Source organism: Oryctolagus cuniculus, chromosome 5 (assembly GCF_964237555.1).
Source record: "Oryctolagus cuniculus chromosome 5, mOryCun1.1, whole genome shotgun sequence".
NCBI lineage: Eukaryota > Metazoa > Chordata > Mammalia > Lagomorpha > Leporidae > Oryctolagus > Oryctolagus cuniculus.
The window spans coordinates 113,776,077-113,797,904 of record NC_091436.1 but is presented as its reverse complement, the minus strand read 5'-3'; the positions used below and the strand labels follow the sequence as shown (position 1 = coordinate 113,797,904).

At 38.7% G+C, this 21,828-nt stretch overlaps 1 protein-coding gene and 1 pseudogene across 1 annotated transcript in view; one reads left to right on the top strand and one right to left on the bottom strand.

Annotated features, from left to right (window-relative positions):
* Nucleotides 1-21,828, bottom strand: part of BMP5 (bone morphogenetic protein 5) — a 121,941-nt gene that overhangs the window by 29,354 nt on the left and 70,759 nt on the right. The window lies entirely within an intron of this gene.
* On the top strand, nt 9,604-10,240 carry LOC108177311 (large ribosomal subunit protein uL30-like; annotated as a pseudogene).

The following is a 21,828-nucleotide window of genomic DNA, read 5'->3' as shown; positions in this document are numbered from 1 at the left end:
TCATGAGAGCTTACAGCACAAATAAAACTTTCTTATTTCTACAAATAGTGAAACTTCTGTGAAACAAAAATTTCTAAGAGCTGGTACTGTGGTGCAGCGGGTTAAAAGGCCCAAACTTCAGCACAGACATCCCATATGGGCGCTGGTTGGAGTCCTGGTTGCTCCACTTCCAATCTAGCTCCCTGCTAATGGACCCAGGAAAGCAGTGGATGATGGCCCAAGTGCTTGGGCCCCTGCACCCATGTGGGAGACCTGGAAGAAGTTCCTGGCCCCTGGCTTCAGATTGGGTCAGCTTTGGGCGTTGTGGCCACTTGAGGAATGAGCCAGTGGATGGAAGACCTCTCACTTTCTGTCTCTACCTCTCTGTGTAATTCTATCGTTCAAGTAAATAAAATAAATCTTTTTAAAAATCTCTACATATAGATATAATGGGTACACTTTGAGTGTGTTTTTAAAATGGCCAGGGAAATTGAGAATTCAGAATTTTAACCAATTCAATACTTTATTAGCAACAGCTGCCATCTATGGAGCCAGTTCTCAATCTCACTTACCAGTGTGTGTGTGTGTGTGTGTGTGTGTGTGTGTATACACACATATATATACTCCCCACCACAAGGTAACAGGTACAATTTTAAAATTATTAAAATGGGGCCAGCACTATGGTATAACAGGTTAAGCAGCCATCTACAGCATCGTCATCCCATATGGGTTCATATCCCAGCTGTTCCACTTCTGTTTCAGCACCTTGTTAATGTGCTTAGGAAAGCAGCAGAACATGACCCAAGTGCTTGGGCCCCTGCTCCCATGTGGGAGACCTGGACAAAGCTCCTGTCTTCTGGCTTCAGTCTGGCCCAACTTGTCATCACAGCCATGTGAGGAGTGAACCAGTGGATGGAAGATCTCTCTCTCTCTCCCTCTCTGTTTCTCTCTCTCTCTCTCCCTCTCTCCATATAACTCCGCTTTTCAAATAAAATAAATCTTTAAAAAAAAAAGGTTTAAAATAAGCCTGGAGAAGAGTCAAATTTTCAACTCAATGTGGTCAAACCTAGGAACACAGTGTTCTTTGTTATAAACTAGTCAGGACCGCTGTTTCGATGTTGGCTCTCTGTGTAAAAGCTTTCCACCTTGTTAAGAGCCAAGGACATTCATCCATCTCATGAACTGTCCATGATACATATACATATGGTGAAAAAGTGCTATAGCTGCTGGTTTCATTCAGCTCAGGATTAAGAAAATGAGAAACCAACACTCCTTACCAGCCTTGAGATGCCAAGTAATTTCCTCAGTTTTTATTCCACTCAGATAGAAACCTGTCATACGGAGAAATTATTATGTATTTGTTTTTGCTTTTTACAGAACTGGGATATGCTATTTTTCTGTCACAGTAGTTTTTCTTTAATTCCAAACTTTGATCTGCACTTGTAATATACACTATTGGCTTTAGTTGTTAGATACTTTCAGTTTGTTTGTTTCTGCTTCAATTTTTCCCTCTCCCTTGTGAATTTACACAAGTTGTACACCAAAGTTTAAGTTAGTAAAGCACCAGAGTTAGTGCTCATGTCTTACACTGACTGATGGTTCACTCTTCTTCCCACCAGTGCTCTCTGTACAGGATACAAACTACTATTGTTATTGCAATATATCTCTGGGGAATATGTATGTATTAGCTGTAGGTTAAACAATTGGAAGGAATGGGAAAGACAGAGTTAACTTCAGAAAATGATGATAATAGCAAGTATTTCATATTTTTCATGACTTAAATTGATGTTAGCATGAAAAATATTTACCCCTCATATCATTAGTTTAGCTATAGTTACGAATCAAGAACACGAGGAATAAGAACAGCAAAAACTGGAATATGTTCTTGATATTGGCATTTGGCAAGATTGGTGCTTCATGGTTACTGTTCTGAATTAGGGAAAATCAAAAGCAGAAATACAGATGTAGTCAAACACTTTCATATCCCTTTTCATTAAAAGAAATCTTAGCCGGCGCCGCGGCTCACTAGGCTAATCCTCAGCCTTGTGGTGCCGCCACACCGGGTTCTGGAGGTTCTAGTCCCGGTCGGGGTGCCGGATTCTGTCCCGGTTGCCCCTCTTCCAGGCCAGCTCTCTGCTGTGGCCAGGGAGTGCAGTGGAGGATGACCCGAGTACTTGGGCCCTGCACCCCATGGGAGACCAGGATAAGTACCTAGCTCCTGCCATCAGATCAGCGCGGTGCGCTGGAAGCAGCGCACCAACCGTGGCGGCCATTGGAGGGTGAACCAACGGCAAAGGAAGACCTTTCTCTCTGTCTCTCTCACTGTCCACTCTGCCTGTCAAAAAAAAATCTTTGAAAAAATGGTAAAATACATTTTTCACCAGATAATATGCCATGACGAACTTCTACTTGTCACTGCTTACTTTAAAACATTTAAAGCCTCTTTTCATGTATGTTTTCAAGTTGTGATGCTAAAATTTGGATAAACAAAGTATGTTCATTCAGCTCTCATTCAAATATAAACATCCTATAAATTAAAACAGAAACTACTGTAAAATCTAGTTTCTAACTATTTTATATATAATGTAAATGATGAAGTAGCAAATTTGTGCCTTTCAATTTACTACTGAATATATTCTATAATCAACATCTATTTTAAAAGAAAATTATTTTCTCTGTATGATTTATAATATGAATAAACAAGGCCAAAAATGTAGTATATTTCAGAGTAGTGACTGGAGAATGTAACACACATACCAAAAATACATGTAGATATTTTCTAAAAATCATAATCATGATTTATTTTCAACAGAATGAAGCAATCTGTAAATTACACTCAAATTGTTTTGTTCAAAATATGAGGTTTCAGAAAGCAACTCTGCTTATATGCATAAAAAAGAAAACCAAGCACAGTGACAAAAACTTTTCGTTCATAAAGATACCTTCTAGGAACAGGCCATCAAGGACAGAGGCGCTTTTCTCCGAAGCAAGGAAGGAACCTCCACTGTGATAAGGCCTTGCCTAAACAAGTTCAGAGTTGGTGAACTCAAGGGGCTTCCATAGCCTAGACAGCTCATGGCAAGAGCCTCGGGTGATTGCTGACGTCATAAATAAGAGTGCCAATTGTTAAATCAACAATGGGAGTCACTGGGTACATGCTCCCCACATAGGATCTCTGTCCTTAATGTGTTTTACTATGAAACTTAAAGACAACACTACTAGTCGAACAATACCCTATACCTTGTGCGGTTGTGTGAGGGCGGTCTGTTGAAATCCCTGCTTAGTATATACTAAGTTGATCTTCAGTATATGACGGTAATTGAAAATGAAACTCGATGAAGGGTGGGATGGGAGAGGGAGTGGGAGAGGGGAGGGCCGCGGGAGGGAGGGAGGTTGAGGGGGGAGCCACAAGAATACAAAAGTTGCACTTTGTAAATTCACATTTATTAAATAAAAAAAAAAAGAAATGCAATGATTTGAAAAGCACTGTCTCGACTGTTGAGGAGCAGGTTTTTTTTCCTTCATAATTGTTCGTGAACTTTTTACTTAATATAGAGTTAACCACATGTGCATAAAGTTACTTGAAAATAAATATTAATAAAAATAAGAATGGGAATAGGAGAGGGAGGAGGAAGAAGTGTTTGAGGTAGGGTGGGGTGGAAGAATCACACTATTCCTAAAGTTGTATTTATGAAATAAATGAAACTATATACCTTAGTAAAAGTTGTTTGGAAAAAAAGAGAAAAAAAGATACCTTCTAAATCTTTTGGAAGAAATCTTACCCCCATGTGTTGCTTCCTAAAGCATAATCCAGGCAGCCCAAGACCTCTCTAGGGATGACATAGCAACAACAGTATCAGCTTTGGTACTAGGTAGGAGATGGGATGGTGGAATGAAAAGTGAGATTTCTTATTGACTCTTTGTAAAAAAGCTTAATATGCCTTGGGTGAACAATAAACTTGAGAAATAGTTGACACTTAAAGGAAAAGGAGGGGGTGCCACCAAAGGCACGGTCTATGAAAGAATTGATAAGCTTCAGTTCATAACAATTAAAAATTTCTGCTCTGTCAAGAGAATAAAAAGACAAGCTACAGAATGGAAAAATAGATTTGCAGTAGGTATCTGATAAATGACTATTGTCTGAAATATTTAAAGAATTCCTCAAGCTCAACAATAAAAAAACAAAAAACTAAATTAAAAATGGGCCTAAATCCTTAACACACACCTCATCAAAGAACATATACAAAACGCAAATAAGTCTATGGTAAGATGTTCCACATAACACGTCGTCAAGGAAATGTGAATTACGTCAATAATCAGATGCTACACTGATAGTACCAAATGCTAATGAGGGTGTGGAGCAACAAGAACTCTCATTCATTGCTAGTGGAAATGCAAAACTGTACAGCCACCTTACGTGATACTTCAGTGGTTTCTTACAAACTGAGCATACTCTATGATCTAGCAATCATGCTCCAATTTAATTACACAAAGAAGTTAAAATTTATATCTACACAAAATCCTACAAATCAGTGTTTGTAGAAGCTTGACTTATAATTACCATAACATGGAGGCAAAAATGATGGCCTACAGTAAGTGTAGAGGATAAACAAACCACGATACATCTGTCCAATGGAAAAATATTCAACACTAAAAACTCATGAGCAAACAAGCCATAAAAGATACAGAGGAAACGTAAATGCACATTATTAAGTGAAAGAAGTCAATCAGATAGGTTATATTGATATGATGCCAACTACATTATATTCTGGAAAAGGGAAAACTATGGATACAGTAAAAAGATGAGTGATTTCCAGAGATTTAGGGAGGAAGGGATGAATAAGTAGAGTACAGATTTTAAGGTAGAGAATATAATCTATAAGATTATAATGGTGAATACATGTTGTTATACATTTGTCCAAACACATACAATGTGCAATACGAAGAGTGAACCCTAATGTAAACTATGAAATTTGGGTATAATGATGTGGCATGGTAGTGTCATCAATTATCACAAATGTACCACTGTATTAGAGGACTATGAAGGGCAGGGCCTTAGGATATCTCTGTACCTTCCTTTCCATTTTACTGTGGACCTAAATCTTTTCCATGAGAAGCTAGTCATTTAAAATAAGTAAGAGATGGAGTAGATATAAGGATTCCATGGTGGGTTGTATGGATTAGAGGATAGTAAAATACAGAAAATAAACAGAGGGGGGTCCATCACAGTACATTAGTTAGCAACAAAGGGCATAAAAGAAGGGGAGGTTCATTATCAAATTCAAAATTAAAAAATTAAATTTAGCTAAATTTAATTACATATTGAAATGAACCATGGAATGGGCCAGCACTGTGGCGCAGTGGGTTGAAGCCCTAGCCTGCAGCCCCAACATCCCTTATGGGCGCCTGTTCCTGTCCCGGCTGCTCCTCTTCTGACTCAGCTCTCTGCTATGGCCTAGGACAGCAGTAGAAGACGGCCCACCTGCACCCACATGGGAGACCTGGAAGAAGCTCCTGGCTCCTGGCTTTGGATCAGTTCAGCTCTGGCTGTTGTGGTCATTTGAGGAGTGAACCAGCGGAATGGAGGCCCTCTCTCTCTCTCTCTCTCTCTGGCTCTACCTCTCTCTGCTCTTTCAGGTAAATAAAGTAATTATTAAAAAAAAAAGAAAGAAAGAAGAAAAGTACTGTATCTCTTTTTGAGTTTATGAATTTATCAAATTAATTATAAATGTATAAGTGGCTAAAAGAAATATTGAAGTAGTTTAAAATAAAGTAGAGAAGTAAAAAACATGGTAGAAATGCTGTTACTTTTGTGGGCCAGATCAAAATGAAACTTCATGCAGAAAATGTAAAAATGCAAAGGTAAGTATCAACAGGTACAACATAAAATTCAATTTTCCCCTAATAATCATTTCAGCATTATTTTATTCAAAAATTCCACAAATACACATATTTTTTCATTTTGGAAACTGTGTAAGATTAATGTAATTGCAAGAGTCAATATATAAGAATCTGGCTTTGAAAACAAGTAAGCTTTAAATTCATGAGCAAGGTTCTCAGGCTTTCTGAGACTAAATTTTTATGTGTACAAAAAGGGGTAATGGTAGTGAAAAGAGGGTGGGCAATCCATTTAAAGAGCTTAGCAATATGCCTACCATTTTGTAAACTCTCAGCACATGCTAGTACTCATTCATGTTATTAATAAGATGCCAAACGATCATCACAGCAAATGTGTGGCTTTACTATTTACAAAAAATGAATTAGGGAATGAGACCAAGATTAACCACATAGGATTCCAAAACGTGAAATAGTAGCTTGGAAGAACAACTGATATTGGAAAAAATTATTGCCCGCATTATAATATAAGCAGATATTTGTGTAGACATAAAATATGATTTCATATAGCGAATGAGAAAATATATGAAATGCAGTTTATGAAAATCATATATGGTTAATAAGATGTTAATAGTCTCTGGTTCAACAAAGGAGAAATTTAACAACATTCCAGCATTCATATTTATTTATTCTAGCCATGAAAAACTTATTGATTACTTTGTTCACTTTTATGCAGTAGGTAAATGGCAAAAAAAAAAAAAAAAAAAAAAAACTAAAGCATAAAGACTTAGGTGCTATGATCTGCTTTAAGTCATTACATGAGTCAGAAAACCCATAGGTCACAGCTTACATGGGTTGAAAAATTATTGAACACTGATTTCAAACCCCCAGGGAAATTTATGTCATACTTATTTTCAGTAGAAATCTACTCATTTTTACCATAAATACACAGAAATGCTTTTCATTGGATACTTTTCTTAACATTGATATTAAGATCATCAACATATTTGTTTCCTCTAGCCACATTTTAAATACGTCTCTAAGGCTTGATTCATACAAAATGATTTTCAGAAATGAATACATTTAAAATATTAATTAACATCTTAATATTTATGAAATTTTATAAACAAACAGAAGAAACAGAAGCTACTCTGAAGACTTCTGGAAATATTTATATTTGTATATGTCTTATTATTATAGTAAAAATGTTATTGTGACCCTTACAGCATTACTTAAGGATTTGTGTATGCCTGGCTATCTCACTTACCCTTCCCTTCCCCACCACTAACACAGAGAAAGCTGTGTTTCTTCTCCTTTCTATCAATTTCTCCATCTCAGGCTTTGCACAGTATGTTGAGTTTTTATTTGGATGTAAGTATTCAAGATCAGGTTCTTTTTAAGATGATGCATTTTCATTCACTGTACCCTCTCTGCATTTAGTCTTTCCTCACGTGTAATGTTTAAAACTTAATTATATCCTTACTGGTTATAATTGGTTTATCTTTGTATGATGTCACACATTGTAACTGATCCAAGCTAATACATGAGAAATTATCTCCTGCATTATAATAATCCATAGACAAAAGGTCAACGAAATGATGAATTAGTCCAATCACCTATAGCTCATTCTCTCACAGAACAAATAATTCCACATCCAATTTTCAGGCACTTTCTTTTTCTTATATGAGGTCCTAAATCAGCCCTATTTCACAGTGATTTAACTAACTTCTGATCTATAAATAAAATGTCCAATTTTCTTTATTAATTTTTTATTTCTTGAAAGATTTAAAGATAACTATTCTTCAACTGTTCTTATACCTAAATATTCATGCTAAAGCCAAGCTCTAATTATATTTAATCATAACTAATTACATAAAGAACTACTTGTTGATGACAATATTTATCTAGAGTAGTATGTTCTTTTTTGCCTTCAGAACTTCTAATAAGATATGTGACTCTCGTATTTCTTGGATATAGCTCTATGCTTCCCTCTTTTATTTACTTGAAACCAATTGCCGTCACTATAAATTCAACAAAAAGGGATCCATATGGTTTTATGAGCAAAAATGACTTAATTGCTTTGTAAGATAAAGTTCAGATAAGGGAAAAGACTATTATCAAATTTTAAAATGTTTAAAAGATCATCTGATAAGTACATATAATTCAACTTTTTGAACTTAGATAAATAATGAGAAACCGAAGTCAAAACAGCAGGAGTGAAAGGAAAATATCACCCTTGATCTTTGAATTTCTTCTGTTTCTTATTAGCACTGCCGGCTGATATTCAGATTAACCAGTCATATAGATCATCTGACCTTTGACACAGATAAATAGCTATCTGACAACATGGAGGCTTAATTAGAAGACTTTTCCCTGAGGTAAAAATGACTGTCTAAGGGATCCTAAAGATAATCCAACATCTTTCCTTTGCCAAAAACTTCCATTTACTAACAGAAGATTCTAGGACCCATTAAGTTTAAATAGATACTACATTGAGAATTTATCTCTCATGCAGAGACTTAAATTTAATAAAGATAAAAGAATATAAAAGTTAGTAATTTACATGCTTTTTTTTTCTTTCTTTTTCTTATTATTTGACAGATAGAGTTATAGACAGTGAGAGAGAGACAGAAAGGTCTTCCTTCCATTGGTTCACTCCCCAAATGGCCGCTACAGCCAGCGTTGCGCCAATCCGAAGCCAAGAGTCAGGTGCTTCCTCCTGGTCTCCCATGCAGGTGCAGGGGCCCAAACACTTGGGCCATCCTCCACTGCCTTCCTGGGCACAGCAGAGAGCTGGACTGGAAGAAAAGCAACTGGGACTAAAACCCGGTGCCCATATAGGATGCCTGCGCCACAGGAGGAGGATTAACCAAGTGAGCCACGGCACCGGCCCACATGCTTGTTTAATATATATTCACATGAGCACCTTAGATACTAGAATATACATTTCATTTTTTGCACTTTCTTTTCTTTGCTATTGGAGGGAAGGAGTTGTAGGTGTGGGGAGGGGGATGAAGGGAGGTTGGGCTCCTTTCCACTGATTCATGCCTCAGATGGCTTTAACTGGTAGTGCTGTGATAGGCCAAAGCTGGGAGCTGGGATTTCAATCCAGGTTTCCCATGTGGGTGGCAGGAACCAAACAACTTCAACCATCACCTACTGTCTCCAAGAGTCTTCAATAGCAGGATCCTAGCTGGAATCAAGAGTCAAAGTTGGAACTGAAGTCCAATACAGTGGCATGGGACATGGGCATCTTAATCATCGAGTGAAATCCCTGCTGCTAGAATATATGTCTAATGATGAATCTACCATTACTTAGAAGAGAGCGTGGAATTTTGAAAAGATTATGATTTTAACAGAGCATATTTTAGAGATATGATATTACAATTCTGAAAAAATGTTTTATCAGTATGTTAAATTACTCAACACATAGTAAGGAAAAGTAGAAACAAAAAACAACTCAAGGCTATGGAAAAAGACCAGTCCCACCCCTATTAACACAGCTCTAGTTGTCAGTTTCCAAGGGTGAACAAAAAATTATCAGACTGAAGAATAGAAAAAATAAAGACAAAACTCTAGGTAACAAAATTTCAATATTTACTTTCAAAGTAATTGTCTTGAAAACTAAGGAATTTTTTGAAGTTTGTATGATAATCATTTAAAATAAACAGGAATCTCTTTTCTGGCTGGAACCATGGAGGGTTCCTGCTGGGTCAGAAACCCTTAAAAAAAAGTGGCAAAATTTCACAGAGCTGAAGACCAAGGGCCTGAGAAAGAAGTTTGCCCAAGATGCTTTGAAAAGCAAGGATAAAGCTTATCTACCAAAAGCTAAGAACTTTCACAAGGAATACAGGCAGACATACAGAACTAAAATTCTGATGGCAAGGATGACAAGGAAATCTGGCAACCTCTATCTACCTGAAAAGCCCAAAATGGCATTTGTCATCAGGATCAGAGATATCAATGATGTGAGCCTCAAGATCCAAAAAGTGTTGCAACTTCTTCACCTTCCCCAGATCTTCAATGGCATCTGTGTTAAGCTCAACAAGACTTCAATGAGCATGCTGAGGATTGTGAAACCATATATTGCATGAGGGCACCCAAATCTGAAGACAGTAAATGAACTAATTTACAAGAAGCATGGCTAAGGCAATATGAAATATGAAAATCAGTAAGAAGCAAATTCATTGACAGATAACACTCTGCCCATTCTCTTGGTAAATAGAATATCATCAGCATGGAGGATCTGATTCCCAAGATCTATACTGTTGGAAAACACTTCAAGAAAGCAAGTAACTTCCTGTGGCACTTCAAGTTATCTTCTCCCCAAGACGAGATGAATAAAAAGACCACCCATTTTGTAGAGGGTGACGATGCTGGCAGCAAGGAAGAGCAGATCAACAGACTTACTAGAAAGATGAACTAAGGTGTCTGCTATGGGATTTTTGTTACCTGGTCAGATAATAAACAACAACTACACTCAAATTGAAAAATAAAATAAACAGGGATTAAATTTTCATTAAAATGGAATACAAAAGCTCATTTAACTAACAAGTAGAAAAACCTCCCAACTCCACCTTTTTGCAATACCTCAAACTTCAAAAAGTTCATGAACAACTATAATTAAAATACTACGCAGATTTTATATGAACATCTTGAATCCCCCTCACATACCTGCTAACTAGCATGGGTTATAATCTAAGAAGGATGTCACCTCTGCAATGGTTTATTTCAATCCATTTGTAAAATCTCTTCATTTTCCGATTTTTTATGGGAAATATCAATTAGGAAATGATATTATGTGGTTTGCTATAATATTATCAGGAACTAGTACCCACTCTTTAGCAAAGACTACCAATATTTACTTTACTTTGTTTTTGGTGATCATTAAAATTCTATTTATAATTTTATCTCTGTAAGAAACTATTTTGATGTTTAAAGCTTATTGATAGGATTACTAAGTCAAATACTAACTGAGACATCTTTGGGTTGGAAATTTTTTCTGGTGGTAATATACGCCAATCTTTATTAAATTATCCTTGCATATACAAACCCATCAGTGGCAGGAATTTGGTTTCCCTTTTGTTCCTTGATGTTATTAGTTATTCCAAAACTAACTTATTTTTCTAAGAATAAAAATTGAGCCTTGAGAAAATTATCATATTAAGTACAGATAATTCACTACTCTGTGTTGTTCATGAGAATATAGTAAATGTAAGCATCAGTTGGTCATGACTCATATCTGTGTAGTTATTTCAAAAGACTTAATCTCCAAGAATGGAATGTATTTAATAGTTTCTTGTACAGTAGGATGACTACTACTGAAGGGGCCGGCACCATGGCACAGTAGGTCAATCCTCCGCCTGAGGCACCAGCATCCCATATGGGTTCTAGTCCCGGCTGCCCTCTTCCAATCCAGCTTTCTGTTATGACCTGGGAAAGCAGTAGATGATGGCTCAAGTCCTTGGGCCCCTGTACCCACATGGGAGGCCTGGAAGGAGCTCCTGGCTCCTGGCTTTGGGTTGCCACAGCTCCTGCCATTGCAGTCATCTGGGGAATGAAACAATGGAAGGAAGACTTCTTTCTCTGTCTCTCCCTCTCAATATCTGTAACTCTATCTCCCAAATAAATAAATAAAATCTTAAAAAATGTACTGTATATTTTCCTTAAAAATATTAGAAGATAGAATTTTAAATGTTTTCATCATAAAGAAATTGAATGTTTAAGGAGTAGCTACATTGACCCTAAATGAACATTATACATTGTATATGTGTATCAAAATATCACCTGGTACACCATAAATATGTATAATTTTTCTATGTCTGTTAAAAAATTAGTTAAAAACTATTTTTAAACTTTCTTACCAAAAATCTTTTATCAACCAAAATTTTTTAAACATGAAATTAATGACATAACCACCTATACAATGAGTTGCCAACTCAAAGTTTCAGAACATACATCAGTTTACCTCTCTCCTGTGAACTAGCACTTGTGAGTATTCCTAAATCCCCTTTAAATTATCTTTAAACCTCCGCAGTAAAAGATCTCATCCTATGAAGGAGGCATTTTTCCTGAGTTAAGATGCTTGGGACCAATATTGAAATTGCCTAGCTTTAATTCCTGACCCTGGCCGCTGACTCCAGTGTCAGCCAATGCAGATCCTTTGAAGTACCAGCAGTGACTCAAAAAATTGGGTTTCATTATACACAGGGCTAATTTATTAAAGATTGGCATATATTACCATTAGAAAATATCTCCATTGGGAGACCTAGATTGAGTGCCCAAGGCCTCGCTTCTGCCTGGTCACACACTGGCTGTGCCAAACATTTGCAGAGTTAATCAGCAGATAAGAGCTCTCTCTCTCTCTCTCTCTCTCTCTCTCTCTGTGTGTGTGTGTGTGTGTATGTGTGTGTGCATGTGCGTGTGTGTCTGCTTCTCAAATAATTTTTAAAAATAAAATATAAATAAAGCATTCCATATTAAGGGAGTAACACCCAGTGGTAATATAAGTGAACAACCTCAGTGTGATCTCTAGTTCAGTTCTGCAGATAGACATTTATCCCTGCCCTGCCATGTGCCAGGTACTATCATTTAAAACCCCTCATACCTCTTACAAGCTAATTAACATTTCATTGATGCTATGGTTAAATGTTAAGTGTTCAATCAAAGCCAAGATTTTAACACAGGTTTTCTTAATGATTTCTTCTTAGAATTTATATTTGTAGAATGGAGCTATTCATTCTATTTATCCTCCTCATTTAAATTAAATATTAAAACTTTAAATCTAAGTTTTCTATTAAGCATCACCTATAAATTATTTCACATTTAAAAATAAGATATAATGAAACTTAAGTCTATATTTTAATACCTTTGAAATTTTGCCTTGGTTTAGGTACAAAATTTAGTGAAACTTCAAAATCTCTGATCTTAAACCTGAAGTTTTTACCTTTATATGGTTGGAAATTACACTATGATTTGTTCAAAAGAAAATTGCTTTTAGAGTCTTATTTAAAAAAAAAAAAAACTTATAATGTTTCCTGGACACTAAACAACACTCTGACAAAACAACATTTTGATGACTTGAATGCAAATGAATCAGAAACATACGGATTGAATTTTCCTTGACATATAAATGGTTTGAATAAAAAGGGGAAAAGTCATTGGCAAAATTCATTCCAAGTATTGCCAACCCTGAAATGTCTGAAAGCATAGGACATTTTAAAAGGCATTTTAATGAACCCAAAATACTTATCTTGTTTTTCTATCTCTAAATTATTATATAAACCCACATTTGAAAATCTGAATTAATTTATTAGGAAGTTTTATACTAAATAAAGCACCAAAAATAGAAAATTATAGTTTTGCAGGGAATAACAAAGTCTTTTTATTTATTTTTCTTAAAGATTTATTTTATTTGTTTGAAACACAAAATTACAGACAGAGAGAGGGAGAGGCAGAGACAGAGATCTTTTATTCACAGGTTCACTACTCAAATAGCTACAACCACCAGGGCTGGACCAGGCAAGGCCAGGAGTGAGGTGCTTCTTCTGGGTCTCCCATGTGGCTACAGGGACAAAAGGACTCAGGATGTCCTCCACTACTTTTTCCCAAGTGCATTATCAGGAAGATAAATCAGAAGTGGAGTAGTTGTGATACAAACTGGCATCCATATGGGATGCCAGCATCGCAAGCAGCTCTACCTACTACACCACAACACTGGCCCCAAGCAAGTCTTAAAAAAGCTAGATTAGGGGCCAGCGGCGCGGCTCACTAGGCTAATCCTCCGCCTTGCGGCGCCAGCACACCCGGTTCTAGTCCGTCCCGGTCGGGGCGCCGGATTCTGTCCCGGTTGCCCCTCTTCCAGGCCAGCTCTCTGCTGTGGCCAGGGAGTGCAGTGGAGGATGGCCCAAGTGCTTGGGTCCTGCACCCCATGGGAGACCAGGATATGTACCTGGCTCCTGCCATCGGATCAGCGCGGTGCGCTGGCCGCAGCACGCTGGCCGCGGCAGCCATTGGAGGGTATTCCAATGGCAAAGGAAGACCTTTCTCTCTGTCTCTCTCTCTCACTGTCCACTCTGCCTGTCAAAAAAATTAAAAAAAAAACAAAGCTAGATTAGGGCATTTGCCATTCTATTAGTCTGCTGTGTATCCTGCTTCCCAATAGTATCATTCTCTCCTTTTTAATTCTATCAATTATTATTTGCATACATTGGTCTTATTTATGTAATCCCTTTGACACTTCATTCTGTATTTTTGATCAATTATGAACTTGAGCTGATCACTGTAACAAGTAAGATGGCATTGGTACATGCCACCTTGATGGGGTTGAATTGGAATCCCCTGGATGTTTCTAGCTCTACCATTAGGGGTAAGTCCGAGTGAGCATGTGCCGAACTGTACATCTCCTCCCACTCCGGCCTCAGAATCAGCCTTTAAGGCATTTGGATCTGGATAAAAAGCCCATGAGATTATTTCAAGCATGGAAAGCCATGACACTGTGACAAAAAAAAAAAAAAAAAAAAAAAAAAAAAAAAAAAAAAAAAAAAAACAACTAAATGAAAGATCTCTGTGAGTGAGATCCCAGCAGAAATAACGGGCCATCAAAAAAGGCAGTACCTTTCTCTGAAGGGAAGAGAGAACTTCCACTTTGAATATGGCCTTGTCTAAATAAGATCGGAGTTGGTGAACTCAAGAGGCTCCCAGAGCCTTGGCAGCTCATGACAAGAGCCTCAGGTGATTACTGATGTCATAAAAAAGAGTGTCAATTGTTAAATCAATAAAAGTCATTGTGCACCTGCTCCCCATGTAGGACCTCTGTCCTTAATGTGTTGTACTATGCGAATTAATGGTAAAACTACTACTCAAACAGTACTCTATACTTCATGTGTCTAGGGGTGTAGTCTGTTGAAATCTTCATGTAGTATCTGCTTAGTTGATCTTCTGTATATAAAGATAATTGAAAATGAATCATGATGAAGAATAGGATGGGAGAGGGAGCAGGAAATGAGATGGTTGCGGGTGGGAGGGAGATTATGGGGGGAAAGGCGCTATAATTCAAAAGTTGTACTTTGGAAATTGATATTTATTAAATAAAAGTTTAAAAAATGCAAAAACAAAAAAGCTAGATTAAATAGTTATCTTTGTAATTGTACTGTGTGCACATATGTGTAAGAAAACTATCACTATCATCATTTATTAGCAATATTAATAAAGACTTCTTAAGTCAGATAATTAATGTATTTTTATAATTTAGACAAAATAAAAAATATTTAAATAAATTTAAAATCAGAACTAAATCTACTCACTTACTATTAAAAACAAAATAGTACATATTTTGTCTACTAACCCCTATGACAGAGTACTTCACAACTTTGAATCTGCTCTTGCACAATTGGATAAAATTTTTCTGGAATCTCTAGATTTTACCATTAAGGAGCTTTTTATTTTCCCAAAAGAAACCTTTTATTTAATATGTCTTTAAGGAATACAAATTTCATAAGTACAACTTTAGGAATATACTGATTTTTCCCAGCATATCCTCACCTCCACCCCTCCTTCTCCTTTCTCTCCCATTCTCCATTAGGATTCATTTTCAGTTAACTTGATACACAAAAGACCAACTTTGTACTAAGTAGAGATTTCAACTATTTGCACACACACACACACAAAAAAAAAAAAAAAAACTGAGAACAAGTTTTACAGTTAATCCTCATAATACAACTCATTAAGGACAGAAGTCCTGCATGGGAAGTTAGTGCACAGTGACTGCTGTTGTTAATTTAACAACTATGACTCTTGTGTATGACATGTTACTTGTTTGTATGTTTGCTTTATTTGGCTGAAAAACATATACTCAGAGAATTATCTATGCAGCATGAAAAAATCCAATAACATACCCTTAAATTTTCTTGCTAAATACGTTGCAGTTTATCATCAAGTTTTTAAAAGAGTATTTCACAAACTGACATATTTCCACAGGTTCTCTAAGGAATCCTAATGCTATTTTTGGTTTCAGTAGCTTTTCAATTCCAAACACTATTTAAGCCTCTTTGCTATTGTCGCTCCCCCTCTTCGTGGAGGAGCAACACAGGACCCTGCGCTGTTCTTTCGTCTGCTCGGCCCTCCCCGGGTTTGCTGCTGGTTCTTCCCGGGTTGGCTACTATCCCTTCCACCTCCGTGGAAGGGCAGTTCCCCCTGGCCGCATTCCCCACTTCCGCAGGGGAGCGGCACACCGCCGGCCGGCTCTCTGGGGGGCTGCACGGGTGTTCCTTCAGCTAGATGTTCCCCATAGATGTTCCCTGGTGCATGCCGTCTCTCTCCTCCTTTATAGTCCTCCTCCGCCAATCCCAACTCGGCTGAGTACGCTGCTCTCCAATCAGGAGCAAGTCCTACAGTTAATTGGTTGAACTGGAGGCAGCTGTGCGGAAGCTGTTTACTTCTCTCCCAGCGCCATATTGTGGGAGAGCAGATGCATAGAATAAGTCCTAATTCGAGTAACTTAGTCCAGTCCGGATTGCTCCCCACAGATCCCCCTTTCTTTTTATTTTTTAGCGTTGATACGCGCCTGTCTTCGGTGTCCCGCGGAACACACTCTGCTCTACTTGCTAGAGTTGCCACAGGCTCTTACAAGTCCTATCAATCAGGAAAACCGAATCCGGGTCCTCTCTTCGCCATTGTGAGGAGGTTTTTAGGCGCTGATGCATGCCTGTGTTCGGTGCCCTGCAGCGCATGCTCTGCTCTGCCCGCAGGGGCTTACAAAACCTATCAGGCAAACCGAATCCAAGCCTTCTCATTGCCTTATTGTGGGGGAGACTTATTAGTGTTGGTTCGTGCCTATCTTCGGTGACCTGCAGCTCATACTCTGGTCGAGCTTTGCTGGCGCTTACCGCCTTAAATCAGGCAGACCGAATCCAAGCCTTCTAATTGGCATGTTGAGGGGAGGCCTTATTTTTCTCTATTTCTCTATCTCCGGGCATTCCTACCTCTCCCATTTCACTTCTATCTTCCAGCATTCCCATTTCTCTTTTACTTCACTTCCAAACTTCTGTTTCTCTTATCCCTGCGGCTTTCCGGCACCTCGCCCCGCCGGCGGGTTCCCGGCTCTGCGCCGCTTCAGCCCGCGCGCCTCTCTGCGCGGCTTCCCGGCTTTGCGCGGTCCGCGGTCTCCACGCTTAACCCTTTCGCGTCTGAACCACGGCCTACGCCAGCGTTCCCTATCTATTCACGCCCCGTGCTCTCTCTGCACGCGGCGGCTTCCGCGAGTAACACAGCGTAGCTTGCGTCTCCGCCACTAGGATTCAATCTAAGTTCCCCGGGCTAGCCTGGCGAATTCAACCCAGCGTACGTCTCCGCCCCACGATTTGGCTTCCCGTCCTTTGCTCCCCGGGCTAATCAGACGGATCCCAATCTGGCTTACGTCTCAGCTTCTGGTTTCAACTTTTCGCCCCCTATTCCCGGGCTAACTTGAGAATCCCAAAGTGGCTTTCGTTTCCGCCTTGGCCTGCCCCCCGCGGCTTCAATTTCCCTAACACTTTTCTCTACCCGGTATGTTTCCCCAAGCTTTCCCCCAACGATATTCCTCCCTCATTTCTCCTGGCCTCTCCCCACAGTCCGCGTCCGAGTCTGTTTGTTCTAGCTTTCACTTTCGCTTTCGACCTTAGAGATTCCTCCCAGCTTCCCCCCGTAGTCCGTATCCGAGTCTATGCCTAGGCTTTCAACAGCTTCTTCCGGCTCCTTTTTCGTCCGGCTTTTCCCTAGGCTGTTTCGAGTCTATGCCTAGGCTTTCAATAGCTTCTTCCGGCACCCTTTTCGTCCGGCTTTTCCCTAGGCTGTTTGCTAGTCTCTCTCTCTGGTATTTTCCTGCTTCTTCCCGTTTCTTCCCTCCTAAGTTTGCTATCTGTCCTAGGTTTCCTAATCCGAGTCAGGTTTCCTATCCGAGTCACGGCACCATTATGTCGCTCCCCCTCTTCGTGGAGGAGCAACACAGGACCCTGCGCTGTTCTTTCGTCTGCTCGGCCCTCCCCGGGTTTGCTGCTGGTTCTTCCCGGGTTGGCTACTATCCCTTCCACCTCCGTGGAAGGGCAGTTCCCCCTGGCCGCATTCCCCACTTCCGCAGGGGAGCGGCACACCGCCGGCCGGCTCTCTGGGGGGCTGCACGGGTGTTCCTTCAGCTAGATGTTCCCCATAGATGTTCCCTGGTGCATGCCGTCTCTCTCCTCCTTTATAGTCCTCCTCCGCCAATCCCAACTCGGCTGAGTACGCTGCTCTCCAATCAGGAGCAAGTCCTACAGTTAATTGGTTGAACTGGAGGCAGCTGTGCGGAAGCTGTTTACTTCTCTCCCAGCGCCATATTGTGGGAGAGCAGATGCATAGAATAAGTCCTAATTCGAGTAACTTAGTCCAGTCCGGATTGCTCCCCACAGCTATTTTTTCTTCACAGGGTCAGAATAAACAAAATTTAGTTATATATATATATATATATATATATATCTCACTGACTTTCGCTTCACATTGTGACATAAAACTATTTAATTATCATACAGTGATTTGCCTACAAAATTCTGCTCCTGTGTTTCATCAGAATTCTTTGGTTAATAATTGCTCCAAATTCACAGTTTGGAATGTCTCCTTAGTAATAACAGGTCTGGTGGCAGGTGGCCTATAAGAACATTTTTAACGCAAACTTATTCAATGATCATTCATGACTTGCTTTTAATGTCTATGACCTTCATCGTGTCAATCACAGAGAGTACGATGGTGACAGAGATTCGTATCACCAGACATCATGACAATGATATTCTTTCAAACATGTACTCACCAGGATGTTACTGTGATTGTTTAAAATGTTATTCTTTTATGATTCCTTATCAAACTATAAGAGCATATTGTACTAATTCCATGGAATAAATTAAAACAAGGAGGTAGAATAGATGAAGAGACCACCAAAAAGTGGAAAGTCATTCTATGGTCATGGATTTGAAGAACTAATATTTTTAAATGTCCATACTGCTCAAAATTAATCTACAGATTCAGTGCAATCCCTGTCAAAATACCATGAACATTGTTCACAAAAATAGAGTGGGAGAAAATATTTGCAAGCTGTTCAACTGGTAAGATGAAAGAACTCAACCCAACAAACTAACCCCCACCCTCAATCCAATTTAAAGTGTGTGAAAATGATCTGAGTAGATGTGTCTCAAATGATACACAAATGAACAACAAATATATGAAATAATCAGGGAAATGAAAATTAAAATTAAAACTAAAATGAAATACTATCACACCCCAATTAGAATGGCTATTAACAGAAGTAGACAGTAGAGTAGTGACTACCAGAGTCTGGAAAGGGGAGGAGGGAAGGGAGGGAGGAACATGGTCGATGGGTGTAAGGGTGCAGCTGGGTGGGAGGAGTAACTTGTGAGTATCTGCCGCACAGTGAGTTCCCTGATTGAACAGTTAATTGTGTGTCTCCAAGTAGCTAATAGGATTCTGCATGTTCCCAACACAAGTGATCAATGTTCGAGTTGCTGGATATGCTAATTAACCTGGTCACTACATGTTGTATACATGCACTGAACCATTACACTGTAGTCCCTAAGAATGTACAATTATATGCATCAATTATGAATGTTTATACATAGTTAAATTATATAAATGTTGAATGAAGAATAGAATATGCACAAAAAAAGAGAGAAACTTTAGAAAATTCATGTGGGGTGGGAAGAGGACAGAAATTCAAAGGAAACTGGCTGATCATATTTCATAGATCTTGATTTGTTTAGTTAGACATTTGAAGCAGATCCCCAAGGAGAAGACTAGGAGAAGCACACACCACTAATTTAATTTTTCTTGTTTGGACCACATACCAGGGAAGAAATGAGTGGCTCACCTCCCCCCAACACTCCGACCCAGTGCTGATTTCCCAGTCACATTTCTGACCATAAATGTACAGTAGTTTAACATTGTTGGAATTCTTAGAAGATTATTTAAATATGTGCCTTTCTCAGCCTGCACTTACGATGCTTGAACTTTGAGGATCCTTAACAATAATCTCAAAGCCATAATTAGAAAATAACCTATAATCCAAAGCACTTTAATTGTTTATAAAAAAAATTCAAAAATCCAGCACTGTAATTAAAATCTATGAAAACTCTGGATTTAGGAGTGCAGGGACAATCTGAAACTCTGCCTATAACAATTTCAGTGGAATTCTCTTTTTCTAGATTGATATTTGAGACTCTTGAATCTTCCAGTAGACAAATCTATAATATATGTTATTTGTGTCTGCTCCAAATATATAACTCAGTAATATACATTATTTGTGTCTATTCCATACTGTATACACAATCCTTGCTGTCACAATGCTTGTGATGATATTATCTGTATTCTGTGAAGCTGTTTACACATTTTTTAAAGCTACCATGAATATAGCAATGGCAATGAATCTCCTTCAGAGGCCAAAAACAGACCCAACTTGTACTTACCTCCATAATTTATGAAGCAAGGCTTTACTTAACACAGAGAGGAGGAAAGAATGAGATAGATTCTATGGGGTAATGCTTCTATTGCCTAGTTGTGGAACTTCAGGTGTGTTTTCTTAAAAAATCACCCTCCCTGGACCTGGCTTTGGCATTCGTATGGCGTAATTAAAGTACAGTAGAGATCCACATGCTGTATTTCTAAATATTTGCAAATTAAGAATCCAGGTAACACATCATAAAGTAATGTTCTTTCTTCCTACCATGACAAATACAATGTGAAATTTTCGGGAAATCTAGATTTGAATTCAGAATACTTGGACTCTGGGTGACTAAAGGATGACAAAATCTGAAAAAAGTCACCTTGGATCTCCTGGGCTTTTCACCAAGTGTGCTAAAGCCTCTCTATTCCATTTGTCTATAGTGTCTTCCCCTTAACCTCCACTTTTTCCACAACTTATCTTTTTTTAAAAAAGATTTTATTTATTTAAGAGCTAGAATAACAGGCAGAGAAAGGGAGAGACGGAGAGTTAAGCGTCGTCCATTCGCAGTTTCACTCCCCCAATGGCTGTAACAGCCAGAGTTGAGCCAAAGCCAGAAGATGGGAGCTTCTTCCGGGCTTCCCATGTGGTGCAGGGGCCAAGCACTTGGGTCATCTTTCACTGCTTTCTCGGGCCATTAGCAGGAAGCCGGATCAGAAGTGGAGCAGCTAGGACACGAACTGGCAACCATATGGGATGCTGACGTCACAGGCAGAGGCTTAGCCTACTGCCCCACAGCTCCAGCCCCTGCAATCAGACCTATGGCACTCAAATCTATGCTGTTCTATATTCACAAGTTTATTCGACTCTCCTCAATGTGCAGTGACATACCTTTATGAACATCGTTGTCTGATTACTACCTCATGCCTCCCTTAACTGCTAGTCTCATGAAGCCATCTTTGCATCTGGTCAACGTTGCAGCTATAGCATCTAGCCAAGTCCACAACCTGTACTAGGTGCTCAAAGAATTCTTGTAACCACAAGAATTAGAATCATTTCTGGAGTTTCTTAAAACTGAAGATTTCCCACAGACCCTCCCACAAGTAACTCAGATGCAGTTGTCTTTGTCCCAATATTTCTATATGTTCAGATTTAACTTGATTTAAATTCTGAAATTTTTCATGGCTCTTGTTTTATATCCATCCTCTCTCCCTTCTCATGTTGCTGGTAGCTCTTTTCTTTCTATATCACCTTTTTTTGGGACATATATTTATCATCTATTAGTTTATTGGATAAAAATTGTATACAGTAATATTCACTCTTCTTTGACTTACAGTTCTAAAAACTTTTGCAGATTATATAGTTATGTAATCTTAACCCCATCAAGACTGTTGCATTGCACTTTGTATATAGCACTCTTTCATTATATTACACAAGTGCTACTTGTTTACATACAGGTCTTCAACACTAGACTAAAATTTTCTTGCAAGAACAGTATTTACTTCTTTATCCAACCCCATAGCCTGACACTAAATGTGTTATGGATAAATGTGTTC